Source organism: Bos indicus x Bos taurus, chromosome 20 (assembly GCF_003369695.1).
Source record: "Bos indicus x Bos taurus breed Angus x Brahman F1 hybrid chromosome 20, Bos_hybrid_MaternalHap_v2.0, whole genome shotgun sequence".
Classification (NCBI taxonomy): Eukaryota; Metazoa; Chordata; class Mammalia; order Artiodactyla; family Bovidae; genus Bos; species Bos indicus x Bos taurus.
In genome coordinates, this window is record NC_040095.1 from 6,150,212 (window position 1) to 6,168,250 (window position 18,039).

An 18,039-nucleotide genomic window follows, 5' to 3' on the forward strand; every position below is an offset into this window, starting at 1 on the left:
TTCCCACCCTGTGATCAGAGAGGCTGCTTCTTTCTGAACTCTCTCCAAGTGTTCCTCATTCCTCAGGAAGAATACCTCCTGGTGCCTAGAAAAGGGCCTGGTCAGGACCATATTTAGAGCCGTATTCCCTCACAGGTCCTCAGGGCCCTGCTCCTGTCCATGATCACAGCAGCGGAGCCAATGGTCTGACTCATGGGGCTGCACCGCCCAGACATTAAGGGATTTCAAACTGGAGGATGAGACACTGCTATGATTTAATAGGATGAGAGAATAATGTGGCCTTGTTAGTAACCCGGTAAAACTAAGCTTTCCTAATGCTTAGGGTGCACTGGCTAATTAGACATCCTAAGTATGTGAGTGCTAAGTATAGTGGCCAAGAACAGGGACACTGTCAGACTGGTTCAGATTTCTTTGCTCCTCTGGCACTAACTAGCTGTGAGATACTAATCGTCACTGGTCTTCAGTTTTCTCTAAAGTAAGTGGGGATGAGTAATAATACCTAACAAATGCCATTATGGCAAGAATTAGATTAAAAAGAATGAAATTCTGCAAGAACAGAGGAATCCAAAAGTTCCTGGACTTACTCTGCTCACGGTGTCTGAGCATCTAGGTAATTTTTCCACAGTGCCCTAATGAAAGGAAACACCTAATAGCTCCAGTTATTAATTAAGCAGTTAGTTCCACCTACAAATTTAATAACTATCTATGTCCTAACAATTTAACATTCATTTAAAAATAGTATACATAAATCAAAAGAAAACTAATATTTTTTTATTTATTCTTAAAGAGTCAAAATTACTTCCAAAGGGATATGCTTGAGTCCCATGTGCATTCATGCTCAGTCTCTTCCGTCATTTCTGACTCTTTCAACCCCGTGGACTGGAGCCCGCCAGGCTCCTCTGTCCATGAGATTCTCCAGGCAAGAGTACTGGGATGGGTTGCTATGGCCTCCTCCAGGGGATCTTCTCAATCCAGGGTTCAAACCTGGGTCTCCTGCATTGTAGGTGGATTCTCTACCCACTGAGCCACCTGGGAAGCCCTTGGGTACCACACACCTTCTCAAACCTTGAAAAGTACATGAAACACCACCACCCTCGTATCCTATTTCACACTGATTTTCATGCTGCCCTTGTCTTTTATTACAGTAACTGCTGAAAATCAAAGTTATGGCATTGTCAAAAGGGATATAGCACAGTCTAAGGTTGCAACTGGGATCTACCTTGAGCTATTAGTTTGCAGGGTACCCTACAGATTTCAAGTATCAATGTCTTTCCTTCGAAATTTAAAATAGGGTAGAGCATCATTTGTGTGCTGCACCACTCTAGAGAGCTGGAGCTCACAAATAAGAACCTTGCCAAGGTTCCTTTCCCTTGTTTCTAGCAACCACCAACTCCTGGAGGCAACATCAGATTCGTACTGTGTCCCCAGCATCCAGAACTAGCTGCAGCAAAGACTAGGTGTTCTGCTTGATATGAAATGAAGACCTTCTTCGTCTCCATATTCAGTGACCCTCCTTCTCATGTCTCACTCCCCTCCCCAGACCAAGCCAACACTTTGCCAGGAAAAACCGATCCAACTCTTGCACGTAGCTAATTCATTAGCTGACTGTCTGACTCCCCAGATTTGACTCCATAAATACCAGCTGTGAGGTGGCTCCCTTGTTCGTTTCACCTATCTTGACTCTAGGTTCTACCCGGTCCTACACAGTGTTAGATTTAACTGGGCTCCAAGTACTAGGACTTTCAAGTACAGCAGTGTTCCTCACGGTGGGGTCCTCAAACGACTCGCATCAGATTCATTCACAATGGGGTGTTGTTCAAAAGAGAGGTCATGGGCACCAGCTCACAACAACTGACTCTTTTCTTTACACTTCTTTCAAGAATCTCCCCAGGTCATTCCTGGAATTGCCCCACTACCCTTATGCCCACTGACATTCATTTGGAGAATAAATGTCAAATGATTGTTGTACAAGAATCAGATACCACTCAACACAGCCCTAAGGGCCCAATAGCTTCTGAAAACATGCTTGCAGGATGGTGATTTCTGAAAGCAGATCCTCCTGCTTAGATCATCTGGGGGTTGATGGCTTTCCCCCAAACATTCTTGTTATCGCCAAGAGACTTTGGGAACAGATTAATGAGCGCTCTTTCAACTGGCTCCAAAGGATCTTGGTTGAGAACTTCCTGGACAGAGACCCCACTTCATCTCCCAAGTCTCCAAGATCTCCCAAGCGCTTGTTTATGGTTTATTGAACTAGTCTCGATTCCTGAGTCTGTAGTTACTTTGTCTTTTTAAACCTCTTCTTGTAAAGTGACTCTAGAAGCCTGTGCATAATTAAAAATGATTCTTTGTGATCTCTAGGCACTTCATATCATTATCAATGGTGTCAAGTGTTTTGAAAGACTTACAGAGGTAATTCCCTGGTGGTCCAGTGGTTAAGACTCCATGCTCTCACTGATGAGGACCCAGGTTCAACCCCTGGTCAGGGAACGAAGATTCCACAAGTTGCGTGTTGTGGCCAGAGAAAGGCTTGCAGAAAAGTTATTTGATGACTCTTCTTTCTCATGAGGGAGGGGAATTTTGGTGAACCCTCAAGAAAATTGCGATGGCTTATGCTTCAGCCACATCCTGGCATCCTAATGGCCTTTACCCACCCCAAGAGAACTAGATATTCTTTCTGAATGGCCACACTCAAGACTCCAGAGACCACCACACCAACTTCACTCCATCTTGGTCTGCTCCCATAGTACTCTGGGCTGATTAGGCAAAGTAACTATTAGTGAAAAAACTTACCAGATTTACATAAAACATTAAAATAATTTTTTAATATTTCAGAGGTTTTCTTAAAAAAAAATCAGATGAGTTAATGAATCTTAAAGTACTAGACCTTTTTTCTTCATAATCAGGCAGATAACTTTATTAGTTTCTTCTACAAGACAGTAACATCAACTTTTTTAAACAAAAATCTCAGATCATTTGAGAGGCCAAATAGATCCAAGGAAGGAAGATGATAATTAGACAGTTAAATAATCAAAAGGCACTGCAGCACCACCTAAAACCTACCTCCATGGTGGTAGTAAGCTAAGGAAGATTAAGCTACAGTGAAATAATTTCATGTTAGTGCTCCAGATTATAGAGCAGAAACTGAGTTTGCTTTCCAGAAGACTATGGCACAGGGGTCACTTGGGAACAAGTAGATATTTGGCCAGGAAAAAAGGTCAGACCAAATAGGCCTGCTCCAGCCTTACAGGGATTTAGCAGCCAGAGTTGGGTTCAGGCTGCCCCAGGCTCTTGCTCTAATTTAGTATAGACTTTAGAGAACTTGTCTCATGTTGGGGTGTGGGGGCTGAAGCATTCACATGCAAAGTAGTCTGAGCTTCCCCAAACACGTTTACACACCCTACAACAAGCTTTCCAAAGTCTCCCATCTTGCAGCAGCTGAGCTGTAGTTAAAGCTGCAAGGCTCACAGGATCAAAGAAGCCAGGAAGAGACAAAGCAAGTAAGAAATCCCAGAAGCTAATCTCAATCTAGCTTTCTCCAATGTATCTGGTTGGCCAAAGAGTTCATTCAAGTTTTCCCATAAGATGTTATGGAACAACCCAAACAAAATTTTTGGTCAACCCAATAGGAGAAACGCTCATATAACTGATATGGGATGTAGAAAGCTATGCTGAAACAAGCTGGGTCTTCTGCTGGATTTTTCATCAAATACCAAAGGAAAACAAGGGGCGGGGTCCACTTTATTTATTTATTTATTTTTAATCCTCAGTTATTCTATTGTAAAGGGATATAGCTGAACAGATAGGAGACAGATTCCCCATTGTGAATTTTCCTGATGGCTTCTGCAAGGACCATGGAGATAGGGATTGCCTGTATTTTGAAGCAATGCTTCATCTTATCCTCCTGAGGTACAGTTTTGGTGACTACTACTGCTTCAAAGCATGCATTGTTAATGTGAGAAATGGCTGGAACAGAAAAGATTCCATGAGTCAGCACAGCATAAACACAACTCCAGGGGAGAGAAGTTTGTCAGCTGCATGGCAGATTGAACCACAGGTGTCAGCCATGTGATCCACTAGGAGAGCCACCCAGGCCTTCACGTCGCCCACCAGCACCATGCAGTCCACTTCATCAGCCTTCCTCCATTCTCCACATTCAACCAGTCTGAGACAGAAGGCGCTCTCTTAGCTCCTCCGGCATCAGGTGAGATAGTCATGGAGTTCCTCCACTTAGACATCTTCTCCCTTATCCACTTAAGGACGGCTGACTCTGCAAATAAATTTTCCACTGGAATATCAAAAGTTTGAGGAGCATGCAGGTCCCTGGTGGTACTATGACCCTTGTCTACTACAGAGATCATTTTGCCACAAGCTTGGCTAATATTGGAGCCCAGCTCTTATCCTTCTTATTCTTCCAGACATAAGTAGGAAGCACAGGCTTACCGCAGTAACCCAACTGGCTGAAGCAATCTTTGCAGGCATTATTCATAACCAAAATTTCCATTTAATTAACTTGATTTCACCACAGCCACTCTGAACAATGTAGACATCCTTTCCACGCACTTTTTCACCGATTTCCACATAGGTCTGATTGCTGAATTTCACAGTCACCGCCTTGACTAGCCACAGGCCCAGGGAGGGCAGCAGTCTTCTGGGATAGGTCCTGGTGGGAGCTGCTGAAGATTTTGATATTCGGCATCTTGGCCAACTGCCCTAAGCCCTCTTTGCTTAGTGATCGCTCCTGCTGCCGAGACCCAAATCAAGTTGGCCCAGAGACTCAGTACTAGGCACTTGAAGTTGCTACTCTGTCATCTTCCATTCCTGCCTTGTGTGCAACTCTAAACTGTCCCAGGATTAGACAAATTAAGACTGTCCAGTCTGCTTCCTAAACACCTCTCAGAAACATTCCCTCTTCTGGACTCTCAAAATCTCTTCCTTAGTTCAAGTCTCACCATTTTCCATCAGCATCATGATGACATCCCCTCAACCGATTGGCTGTCTGGGTCTTACTCTGCTCTGCTGAAATTATACTTTCTTAAAAGTAAATATGATCACATTACTTTTGCTAAAATCTCCATCAGTTTCCCAATTGTCTCCGAGGAACATTCCAACAGCACTGCACCATGCTCAGGCTTCTCCTGGCCTGGCCCAGTCTCCTCGGCCTGCTTGTCTTACTCCTGCCTTCTTGCCCTGAAAACTCATCCCGCTCCTCTCTGCTCCATCCACCTACCCAGCTCCCCCAGCTTCCAGGCCCTTCCTCCCTGGGCTCCTCATCCTTCCCCCTCCCCCTGTGCTACCTGAAAACCTTCTAGATGAGCCCGTCTCCCAAGTTCTGCTCTTTGGTAAGACTCGCATGTGGCTATATCCTCTTGGAAAGGCAACTTGTAAAATTAACATGCATATATACTTAGAGTCTACTTCTGGAAATTGTTCTGTATTACCTATGCACTCCTCACATAAGTGCTCAAAGATATTCATTAAATTATTTGTTATAGCAGCAAAAAACAAAATATAAATAAATAAAAAGGGGGATAACCATTCTGTCAATAGGCAGCTGATTATGTATAAGCAATTAATCATAACAATAAAGGAGATCAACACATCCTGATATAACATGGTCCTCAAGCTACTTACCTAAGTAAAACAGTATAATATGCTGTGGGGATGTTATTATGTGACACCTGTACTGATATTCACAGGTAGACCCTACCAACGGCTTCCCTGGTGGCTCAGCTGCTAAAGAATCAGCCTGCAACGTGGGAGACATGGGTTCAATCCCTGAGTTAGGAAGATCCCCTGGAGAAGGAAACAGCTACCCACTCCAGACCCTACAAAAGGTGGGGCCTCTGAGAGGGAAACTCAAGGATTGGAAAGAAGACTTACTTTTACTCTAAACTATTTTGGAGCTGTTTCTATTTTTTTCTGTTTGCATGTTTTTCTTATGTAAAAAATAATAATGATGAACGAGTGAGATCTGATAAACCTTTCACAGGCATCAGCTTCTCTGAGAAGCTTGCTTTAATGCCCCAGGGTAGAATGAATCACTTCTCAGTCTGAACCTTATACATCCATCTATTGGTAAGTACTTTATCCCAACCAAGAGTAATAACTGGGCTCTTTTTCTCCAAACCCAGGACTCCCTAAGAAATCTGTGTCTGCTTCATTCCTGTGCTTGCAGCAGCCAACCTGGGCCTAGGCCTGGCACTTAGAGCTTGCCATTGGAGTGATCTGAGTTCTTAAGCTCTTACTGGGTGGGGGAAGAAATGACAGCAAACCTGTTCCCTGCGCTCTGGTTGCTGGCAGCCTTGACCCAGAGGACAATTCAGATAATTCGAATCCTAGATATGGGAAACAGAAGGCATTGCTATAGGCCAAACATCAAATTAATAATAGAGATATAAGAGCAGACTGAGAGCAGTGACTTAGGACAAGAATCCTCCGTACATTATTGACCCTTTAGAGGGTCAGGAGTGAACACAGGGGCTTCTGGAGACCTCGGCTCTGTGGTTAAATTGGAAAGCAGCAATAGTGATTAACCCTAGAGTAATTAATGCTGGCCACGTGCCAGGCAATACTAAGAATGTACTTGCCCATCTTGTTTAATCCCCAGAATTACCCTAATAAAGGTATTATCCTCTCTTTGCAGTTGAGGGAACTGCTGAGAGGAGACAGTCAGAAATGATAAGCAGCTGAGCTGGGCAAGGAAGACAGGTCTGGTTTGCTCGAGTGTCCACTCTCAACCACTCCTAATGCAGAAGGACATGTGCCCAAGAAAACAACAACTTTGCAACAGCCTTCTGAGTCATCTTTTCCTGTTGCTCCCACTGGACAGATAAGAACACCGAATTCCACAAGGAGAGAGTGACTCAGCCAGGTGATATGGTGATGGTGACCCATCACCCCACAGCAAGTTCGGCAGGACAGAGGGAGTATAAAATCCACTCATGAGTTCCCGCTGCACTTACAGTGAAATCAGACCTCAGAATTGAAAGCAACATAATTCTCTGTTCCTGTATTAAAAAATACTGTTTGGTTAGACATTCCTGTCCACGTTTAAGCAATACTGACCATCAGCAAAGATAACTTAGCTATGTGCTCTAAAAAAAAGACTTGCTGATGGAAGAGAAATTTGTGAACCAATTGAAATAACTTAGATAGGAAGACGAACAGCAAGACTCACTATAAGACCCTCTTTCCAGTGTGTTCACAAATTCAAGGCATAAACAAGTCCACACTGTAAAACTCTGCTTAATCCCAACTAATTCTTTGCCTGGTAAAATCAGCCTTAAAACCATCAAACCCAGGCCCTAAAACTCTATAAATAGCCTGCCCAAACCTCCACCTTCTGGGATCTCACTAAAACTCTTGTCGAGGTTGTGCTCTCATCTATTGCAGTGGGTCTAATAAACTTAGCTTTGCTTGATCAATGTGCTTTCTGTTTTATTTGGGGGTTTCATGGTGGTTTTTCCAGGGAATGTAAAGTCGTGGCTTCTCTCACCATAGCTCTTTGAACTTCAGCCACAGAGGCACTTGGTCAGTTCTTTGATCCTACCATGCTTCCTCTGACCACAGGGCCTTTGCTCGGACCACTCCTTTTGTCTGAAATATTCCCATCCACTTTCTTTACCTGGTTAGCTCCTAAACTTCTTTCAGATCACCTCACTTGTCATTTCTCCAGGAAAGTCATCCTTCGCTATCTCTATGAATAAGGCAGACCTCCTTGTTATTTTTGCCTACAGCCACTTACCTTTGCTTTTTAGCACTTACTCCTGTTGCCACTTTACTTTAGGTTTTGGTTATTTGATTACTGTGTCTAAATTACCCTCTAGAATGTAAGGTCCCTGTGGGTAGGCACTGTGTCTGTTTTGATCACCCACCCACTCCCTTGCACTTTAGCTTGAATGGGTGACAGCAGAATTCTTGGATAAATGGATGCTGCTTCTAATAAAACCTCATCATTGTGCATATGTATCAATGAGTCTGTGCGTGTGTGTGTGTGTGTGTGTGTGTGTGTGTGACATGTTTGTAGCATAAACTTAGATCGGGAGACATACAGGAATCCCAGGACATGGGAATAGTAACACCATTAGCAGCAGGGAGAAGGGGTAAGTTTAGAAGATACCTCAATGTCTGGGTTTGGCATGGAACCTATCTGCATTATCAGTTCAGTTCAGTTCAGTCGCTCAGTCAGTTCCAACTCTGCGACCCCATGGACTGCAGGCTTCCCTGTCCATCACCAACTCCCAGAGTTTACTCAAACCCCTGTCCATTGAGTCAGTGATGCCATCCAACCATCTCATCTTCTGTCATCCCCTTCTCCTCCTGCCCTCAATCTTTCCCAGCATCAGGGTCTTTTCAAATGAGTCCGCTCTTCGCATCACATGGCCAAAGTATTGGAGTTTCAGCTTCAACTTCAGTCCTTCTAGTGAATATTCAGGACTGATCTCCTTTAGGATGGACTGGTTGGATCTCCTTGCAGTCCAAGGTACTCTCAAGAGTCTTCTCCAACACCACAGTTCAAAAGCATCAATTCTTTGGCGCTCAGGTCTCTTCACAGTCCAACTCTCACATCCATACATGACTACTGGAAAAACCATAGCTTTGATTAGACAAAACTTTGTTGGCAAAGTAATGTCTCTGCTTTTTAATATGTTTTATAGGTTGGTCATAACTTTACTTCCAAGAAGCAAGGGTCTTTTAATTTCATGGCTGCAGTCACCATCTGCAGTGATTTTGGAGCCCCCAAAATAAAATCTGTCACTGTTTCCATTGTTTCCCCATTTACTTGCCATGAAGTGATGGGACCAGATGCTTTGATCTCATGAATGTTGAGTTTTAAGCCAAGTTTTTCACTGTCCTCTTTCACTTCCATCAAGAGGCTCTTTAGTTCTTCTTCTCTTTCTGCCATAAGGGTGGTGGGGTCTTCAAGCATTTTTTAATTTCATGTGGTGTCATTTGCATATCTGAGGTTATTGATATTTCTCCCAGCAGTCTTGATTCCAGCTTGTGCTTCATCCAGACCAGCATTTTTCATGATGTACTCTGCATATAAGTTAAATAAGTAGGGTGACAATATACAGCCTTGACATACCCCTTTCCCAATTTGGAACCAGTCTATTGTTCCATGTCCAGTCTAGCTGTTGCTTCCTGACCTGCATACAGATTCCTCAGGAGGCAGGTCAGGTGGTCTGGTATTTCCATCTCTTTCAGAATTTTCCACAGTTTGTTGTGATCCACACAGTCAAAGGCTTTGGTGTAGTCAATAAAGCAGAAGTAGATGTTTTTCTGGAACTCTCTTGCTTTTTCAATGATCCAACAGATGTTGGAAATTTGATTCTGGGTCCTCTGCCTTTTCTAAATCCAGCTTGACAACCTAGATACCCATCGACAGATGAATGGATAAAAAATCTGTGGTACATATATACAATGGACTATTACTCAGCTATTAAAAAGAATGCATTTGAATCAGTTCTAATGAGGAGGATGAAACTGGAGCCTATTATACAGAGTGAAGAAAGTCATAAAGAAAAACACCAATACAGTATATTAATGCATATATATGGAATTTAGAAAGATGGTACTGATGACCCTATGTATGAGACAGCAAAAGAGACACAGATGTAAAGAACAGGCTTTTGGACTCTGGGAGAAGGCAAGGGTGGCATGATTTGAGAGAATTATGTATATTATCTCAAAAACATGTATATTATCTCTGAAACATGTATATTATCATATGGGAAATAAATTGCCAGTCCAGGTTCAATGCATGAGACAGGGTGCTCAGGACTGGTGCACTGGGATGACCCTGAGGGATGGGATGGAGAGGGAGGTGAGGGGGGGTTCAGGATGGAGAACACACGTACACCCATGGCTGATTCATGTCAATGTATGGCAAAAACCACCACAATATTGTAAAGTAATTAGCCTCCAATTAAAATAAATAAATTATTTTTAAATATATAATAAATAAGCAATATATTAAAAAATAATAATAAATCTAGCTTGAACATCTGAAAGTTCACAGTTTACATACTGTTGAAGCCTGGCTTGGAAGATTTTGAGCATTACTTTGCTAGTGTGTGAGATGAGTGCAATTGTGCGGTAGTTTGAACATTCTTTGGCATTACCTTTCTTTGGGACTGGAATGAAAACTGACCTTTTCCAGTCCTGTGGCCACTGCTGAGTTTTCCAAATGTGTTGGCATATTGAGTGCAGCACTTTCACAGCATCATCTTTCAGGATTTGAAATAGCTCCACTGGAATTCCATCACCTCCACTAGCTTTGTTCGTAGTGATGCTTGCTAATGCCCACTTAACTCTGCATTCCAGAATGTCAGGCTCTAGGTGAGTGATCACACCATCATGATTATCTGGGTCATGAAGATCTTTTTTGTACAGTTCTTCTGTGTATTCTTGCCACCTCTTCTTACTATCTTCTGCTTCTATTAGGTCCATACCATTTCTATCCTTTATTGTGCTCATCTTTGCATGAAAATTTCCCTTGGTACCTCTCATTTTCTTGAAGAGATTTCTAGTCTTTCCCATTCTATTGTTTTCCTCTGTTTCTTTGCACTTATCACTGGGGAAGGCTTCCTTATCTCTTCTTGCTATTCTTTGGAATTCTGCATTCAAATGGGTATATCTTTCCTTTTCTCCTTTGCTTTTTGCTTCTCTTCTTTTCTCAGCTATTTACAAGGCCTCCTCTGACAAACATTTTGCCTTTTTACTTTTGTTTTTCTTGGGGATGGTCTTGATCACTGCCTCCTGTACAATGTCATGAACCTTCGTCCATAGTTCTTCAGGCACTCTATCAGATCTAATCCCTTGAATCTAGTTGTCACTTCCACTGTACAATCATGAGGGATTTGATTTAGGTCATACCTGAATGGTCTATTGGTTTTCTCCACTTTCTTCAATTTCAGTCTGGATTTGGCAATAAGGAGTTCAAGATCTGAGCCACAGTCAGCTCCCAGTCTTGTTTTTGCTGACTGTATAGAGCTTCTCCATCTTTGGCTGCAAAGAATATAATCAATCTGATTTTGGTATTGACCATCTGGTGATGTCCATGTGTAGAGGAAGAGGGTGTTTGCTATGACCAGTGAGTTCTCTTGGCAAATCTTTGTTAGCCCTTGCCCTGCTTCATTCTGTACTGCAAGGTCAAATTTGCCTCTTACTCCAGGTATTTCTTGACTTCCTACTTTTGCATTCCAGTCCCCTATAATGAAAAGTTCATCTTTTTTGGGTGTTAGTTCTAGAAGGTCTTGTAGGTCTTCATAGAACGTTCAACTTCAGCTTCTTCAGCGTTACTGGTCAAGGCATAGACTTGGGTTACTGTGATATTGAATGGTTTGCCTTGGAAACAAACAGACATCATTCTGTCATTTTTGAGATTGCATCCAAGTCCTGCATTTCGGAATCCACATCTAATCCAGTTCCTCTGACCAACCACCTAATGAGAGTTGAGTAGGTTTTGGGAGAACCTCAAGATGCTTCCGTTCAACTCAGGCTAAGTTGGAAAATTACCAGCTTCCCAGAACATTGCTCACCTACCCACTGTCCAGGGATGGGCAGACAGATAACCCCTGGGCTTATGTTGAAGCATATAAGGACTTTTGCTTGGTTAATTGGTTGATTGTTTGAAGACTTTACTTTCTAGAGAAGTTTTAGTTTCACAGAAAAACTGAGAGGCAAGTACAGAGAAGTTTCACATACCTCCTGCACAATCCCCCCTGTTATCAACATCCCCCATCAGGGCAATATATTTGTTTAAATCAGTGAACCTACATGGGTATGTTGTTATCATCCAAAGTCCAGAGTTTACCTTAGGGTAAACTCACTCTTGCTGTTGTACATTTTATGGGCTTTGACAAACGTACAATGACATGTATCCATCATTATACTGTCATACAGAGTAGTTTCACTGCCCCAAATTACTCTGTGCTTCACCTATTCATCCCTCTTTCCATCCTCAAAACCCCTGGCAATCCCTGATCCCTTTTACTGCCTCCGTAGTTTTGCCTGTTCCAGAATGTCACATAGCTGGAACCCTGCAGTATGTAGCTTTTTTCAGATTGGCTGGTTTTTTGTCTTTTGTTATTTTGCTTAGTAATTTACATCCAGAGATCCTCCAGACCTCTTGACAGGTTGATAGTTCATTTGTTTTTAGTGCTGAATAATATTCTTTTGTCTGGATATGCCACAGTTTATTTCCCTACTCACCTACTCAGGGATATGTGCTTTCAGAGGCACATAGGTTTTAACTACATGTCTAACTAGCTTCTTGGTTGAAAACCTTTCTCTTATCCTTTAAGCTGGAAACACTAAAACTAATTCATTGTAAAAAATAGATATACTATTTAAAAACAAAGGAAGTAATTCACTTTGTTTTTACAACTTTATTGAGGTGTAACTGATAGCTAATAAACTACACATTTTAAAAGTACAGCATGACAAGTTTTGACAGAGGTATGCATCTGTGAAACTGCAAATATCAAGATAATAAATACATCCACCTCCCCCCAAATTTCTTCATATTCTTTTATAATCCATCCCTTCCTTTCCTCCTCCACACACAATCACTGCTCTGCTTTTTGCCCCTATATATTAGTTTGCACTTTTATTGCAATTTTTTAGTTAGTATTTTATAGAACTTCTCTTTTGTCCTACAATTGCCAAAAAAAGTGTGATAGAAAGCAGCAAGGGTACCCTGGAGTATTCCTTCTTTGGGCAGCAATAAGGTAACCCGTGCTTCTCCTGAGGGTACTGAAGCCCAGTATGCAGGGGAAGGGGAGTAGGGGGATGCAGAGGGCCAGCCAAGGGAACTGTACTGATTTCTGTGAGCAAGTAATCCCTTGGAACATAGGGACCCAAGAAGTTAAGCCAGACACTGGACTCAACGAACTCTCCTTTGCCCAAAAGGGCACCACAGTTACTTAGAAAATTCTGAGTCTGATTTATTTTCAAATCCTAGTTTGGTAACTCAGACAGTAAAGAATCTGCCCACAATGCAGGAGACCCAGGTTCAATCCCTGGGTTGGGAAGATCCCCTGGAGAAGGCAATGGCAACCCATTCCAGTATTCTTGCCTGGAGAATATCATGGACAGAGGAGCTTAACGGGCCATAGTCCATGGGCTTGCAGAGTAAGACACAACTGGGCAACTAGCTAACACACAGATTGATTTGAAGGAATGAAAGAAGGTGTTCCATGTAGAAGAATGACCAATAAAGATGAAGTGGAATCGACACTTCTAGAATGGGTCTTTCCTAGGTCCATTTTTAATTTAACAATAATTACCCTTGCATTTCATTTCAAAAGCTCACTAAGAATTTAGGGAGGGAGGCTTATCCTAAAATTACTCTGGCAACTGGCAGCAGAGTAATTTACAGGCAATTTAAGACTGTATATTTCCATGATGCTCACAGGGAAAAAATAAGGTATTGATGGTTGACACACTTCCTTGGAGAAGGCTGTTAGAACTGAGTCCTTTCCAAGCACTTCTCAGGAGCCTTCAGACCCCAAAGATGAGTCACACTCTGCCATGTGCTCACTGGATTTGTAACTAGGTTCCCCTTAAAAAAAAAAAAACTTACTGACAACCTAGAGGGGTGGGAAAGGGTGGGAGGTAGGAGGGAGGTTAAAGAGAGAGGGGACACATGTGTACCTGTGACTGACTCGTGTTGGTGCATGGCAGAGGCCAACCCAACATTGTGAAGCAATTTTCCTTCAATAAAAATAAATAAGTTGGGGCGGTGGAATATGCACACTGTCCATACACTTGTGTATTTCTCAGTGTTCCCTGTAAGGAAACACCCCTCTGTGCTTCAGAGGAATAAGCAGTTCTTCACCAAAAGATAAGAGCACCAATTGGGCAGAACATTTTCTAGCTTTGGGCCTATTAATAGCAGTAGCTGTAATAAGAGCCAATGTGAGGACTTATGAGCAGGTGTCTGCTGAGCTCTTTTACTTGCATTGTGTTGTTAAGTCCTTACAATGATCCTAGAAGATGAAAACAAGTATTATCCATATCTTGCACAAGAGAAAACAAAGCTCTGTGAATTGAAGTGACCTGTCTGAAGTCCCCTACTGTGTGTGTAGAAGCTGGATTTTAAAGCTGGGTCTATTTGCTGATGGGCTTCCCTGGTGGCTCAGTGGTAAAGAATCCACCCACCAATGCAGGAATTTGATCCCTGATCCAGGAGGATCCCACATGCGTTAGAGCAACTCAGCTCATTGGCCACAACTATTGAGCCTGTGCTCTAGAGCCCGGGAACCACAACCATTGAGCCCACATGCAGCAGTTATTGAAACTTGGTGCCCTTGACCCTGTGCTCTGCAGCAAAAGAAGCCACTGCAATAAGAAGCCTGCGCAATGCAATGAAGAGTAGCCCCCGCTTGCTGCAACTAGAGAAAAGGCCATGCAGCCACAAGGACCCAGTACAGCCAAAACCAATCAATAAATAAAATTATTTTTTTAAAAAAACTCACCTCCCAATGCAGGAAATGTAAGAAACCTGGCTGGGTTTGAAAACTGGCTGGGTTCAATCACTGAGTCAGGAAGATCCCTGGAGAAGGGCATGGCAACCCACTCCAACATTCTTGCCTGAAGAATCCAATGGACAGAGGAATCTGTCGGGCTACAGTCCATAGGGTCGCAAAGAGTCAGACATGAATGAAGTGACTCAGCCGCACAGCACACATTTGCTGATATGTAACCTTGAAGATACTTGTCTCCATTGATTGAAACATGTGTGCAGCAGATACTGTCAGTGTCCCAACCAAATGCACCCAGTGCTGTTCAGAACTGCCTCAGAGGCTCACCCCACACACACACTCCCTCTCCCCCATGGGCCTGTTTCTGCCCATGGCCAGGACTTATAGCCCTGTTCCTTTGCCTTTGAGCAGGGTAACCTCCGCAGTGTAATTCACACTCCAGTCTTCTTCATTGGACCCAACTAGACTTTTCTGGAAATCACATCTTTGCTGATCTTTCCCTGCCCATCCTGCTTCCTTTGCTCCTGCCCAGGCTTCAGGAGAGATCACATCCTCAGTCCATCACCTGTACAAGGAGCCCCCTCTCCAGCTCTGCTTCTAAGGCACCAACCTAAGACAAAGTTTCTCAGTGAAGGGCGAAGGTAAGTTTACTTCTCGGGAAAAACCTCTTCTCTCTGGCCCAGCTGGGGCTCAGAAGTAATAGGGGCCCTATGGACGGTGACAAGGTGAGTTTATAGGGTGCAGTCCAGTAGGGTCATCACCAAGGGTGGAGGCAGGCTCCAGGCTCAGATCTCAGTTCTCGGAGTAAAAAGTGCACGTGGCACTTGCCTCACAGAGATGCGATAAACATGGCAGGGATGAACATGCATCAGGAATTTTAGTGAAGGAAAGTGTGTTTCCTTCCTCTCCCCTTCCTATCTTAATCTTAAGTATTGAGCAGAATTGTTAAAACGTTACCCCTAAGTTGGACAAAATAACATGATGTTAACAGATGCTAACTGACCTCTTTTGCCTCCAACACCTAAAGTTGGGCTGATGGGCTCCAATCAGGGAAAGTTTGAAATCAGACTTTTGACTATGGCCCAGAATCTATTGTCCAACTACAAAATGCCTCAGGAGGTGGGGTATTTCTGAGATTAACCTGGAAGATCTCAGGTTCTGGGTCTGGGAGCCTTTGGGATCCTCACGACGAGTCTACGAACATGCTCATTCAGCCAACCCATCTTTCAGTTCAGTTCAGTCACTCAGTAGTGTCTGACTCTGTGACCTCATGGACTGCAGCACACCAGGCTTCCCTGTCCATCACCAACTCCTGGAGCTTGCTCAAACTCATGTCCATCAGGTCGTTGATGCCATCCAACTATCTTATCCTCTGTCATCCCCTTCTCCTCCTGCCTTCAATCTTTCTCAGCATCAGGGTCTTTTCCAATGAGTCAGTTTTTCCCATGAGGTAGCCAAAGTATTGGAGTTTCAGCTTAAGCATCCTTTCAATGAATATTCAAGACTGATTTCCTTTAGGCTTGACTGGTTTGATCTCCTTGCAGTCCAAGGGACTCTCGAGTCTTCTCCAACACCACGTTCAAATGCGTCAGTTCTTCTTTACTATCACTGAAATTCCAAACCACCCTTAGAACCATCTCTTCTTCTCTGTCCTCAGCTTCAGCGTGCAAATGCATTTAAGCTTGATTCAACGCCACATCTCAATTATGGGTAAAGTGTCATTCCTTCATGAATTCAATTAACAGACACTTACTCCAGGTCTACTCTGTGCCAATGTCTAGATTCTGGGGATACAGGGTGAACAAAATGGAACCCACAGCCCACAGGCAAGTGAGGGAGTTCATATTTGAGCTGCATGAAGGTGCTGTTCTTCCATATGTACATATGGTTCCCTCTACCTCCCCTTGTTTTTGGCTGAACTATACTCACCCTTCAAGCACGTACTCATTTATCACTGCTTCCTCCTCAAAGCCGCTTCTGACATTTCCCCCACCAACTGGTAACCCTTCACTTAATGTCCAGAGTCCCTTGTTCTTCCCTTTTCATAGCCTTTATTGCATGCAGGGTGTTAAGGTGATGTGTTTATAGATAGTGAGCTCCCTGAGGGCAGAGATCATGCCCTTCATTCACCTACTTGTTCTTCCCTGTCTTCATTCTTTGAGGAGCCAGGCATGTGCTAGATACTAGGGTTTGCAGTGGTTCTTTGCAGGCTAGCTCCCATCCTGGCCTCACAGCCCTCATTCCACGGGGAAGGCAGGCAAAAGTAACTCATCTTCAGATCCCCAAACTCTAGCAGAGGCCCTGATGACAAGTGGTTCCTTTTTAAGTCCATAAAGTGAATGAATGAGAAGGTCAGCAATTTCTTTTCTCTCAGGAGAGGACTATAGGGGAGGGGGCTAAAGTTATGTTAATAGAGAATGCAATGAACACGAGTAGAAATCCGACAATTGTCTGACCAAATCCAAAGTTCTCTGAAGGAGTGATGCCTCTTTGGTTTGGGCTGCATAGACTAGGGGTCTGAAACTCAGGCACTTACGGGGCCCCAGAAAGTCATACGCACATGCAACTTGCTTCAGGTACAAGATCATGGTCTTATACCGCCCATTTTTGGAGGCTGTGCTCAGCAGGAGAGTGGATCCCAGTTGACATGAAACTCCATTTCTCAGCTACTTTATCTTTTTTCCTGTAGAAATGTGGACCATGTCTCTTCCAATTTCTTAACAGAAGCCAAAAATTTGCAAAAATTTTCCAAATCTTTGGCTCCAATCCAACCTCCAGACTTCCACTACATAGCTGTTTTAAAGAGCCAGACCACAATAGCCTATAGACAATCACTTGTAACTTTGAGTACTAATTCACCCCCAAATCAAAGTCACACTCAAAGAGACTTCTTTGTAGTTAATGCTTCATGCCTGAATAAACTCAGAGGGAAAAAGGAAAAAAAACTAACAGGGAAAAAAAAAAAAAAAAAAAAACAGGAGGAACTGGACAAGGCTGAGAAACTGAGTTCTTTTGAACAGGATATTCTTAGCAAGACCTCCCCACCCCCACCTTGTAAAAGCCCCAGGTTTGAGGTACAGGGCCGAGGTTTAGAGGGAGGATCAGGCCTGGCATCAATGATCTCCCCAGATGGCCAACTCAAAGCCATTAGAGCAAGGGCAGTCCTTCTGTGTTTGCTATAGGTCGTTTCAATGAAGAGGAGCCTACTAGGGTGCAACCGGAGAGCTTCCTGGTCAGAGGGCTAAACAGTATTAATTTACACAGGCCCACAAACAGGCCAGGCACTCTCCATCCTATTGGGTTACATGCAAAGCACAAATAAACTTCCTGGACTGACTAATAGAGGAAATTGGGAAGGAAGGAACAATCTATCAATTATCAATAGGCAGCTAGCAGGAACCTGACAAATTAAGCAGTTAACACTGGTAATAGAGATGAAAAGAAAACTATAGGATTAAAAAAATTTCCTCCATGATGCAACAGATGAAAGAAATAGGCTGCTTTGCTTGCAACCACAATAATGCTCCAGATCAAGTAAAAGAGAAGA

The 18,039-nt window shown here is 43.2% G+C and overlaps 1 pseudogene; it reads right to left on the bottom strand.

The window, feature by feature from the left end:
* Nucleotides 1–3,775: 3,775 nt before the first annotated feature.
* On the bottom strand, nt 3,776–4,699 carry LOC113878839 (annotated as a pseudogene).
* Between the last annotated feature and the right edge of the window lie 13,340 nt (nt 4,700–18,039).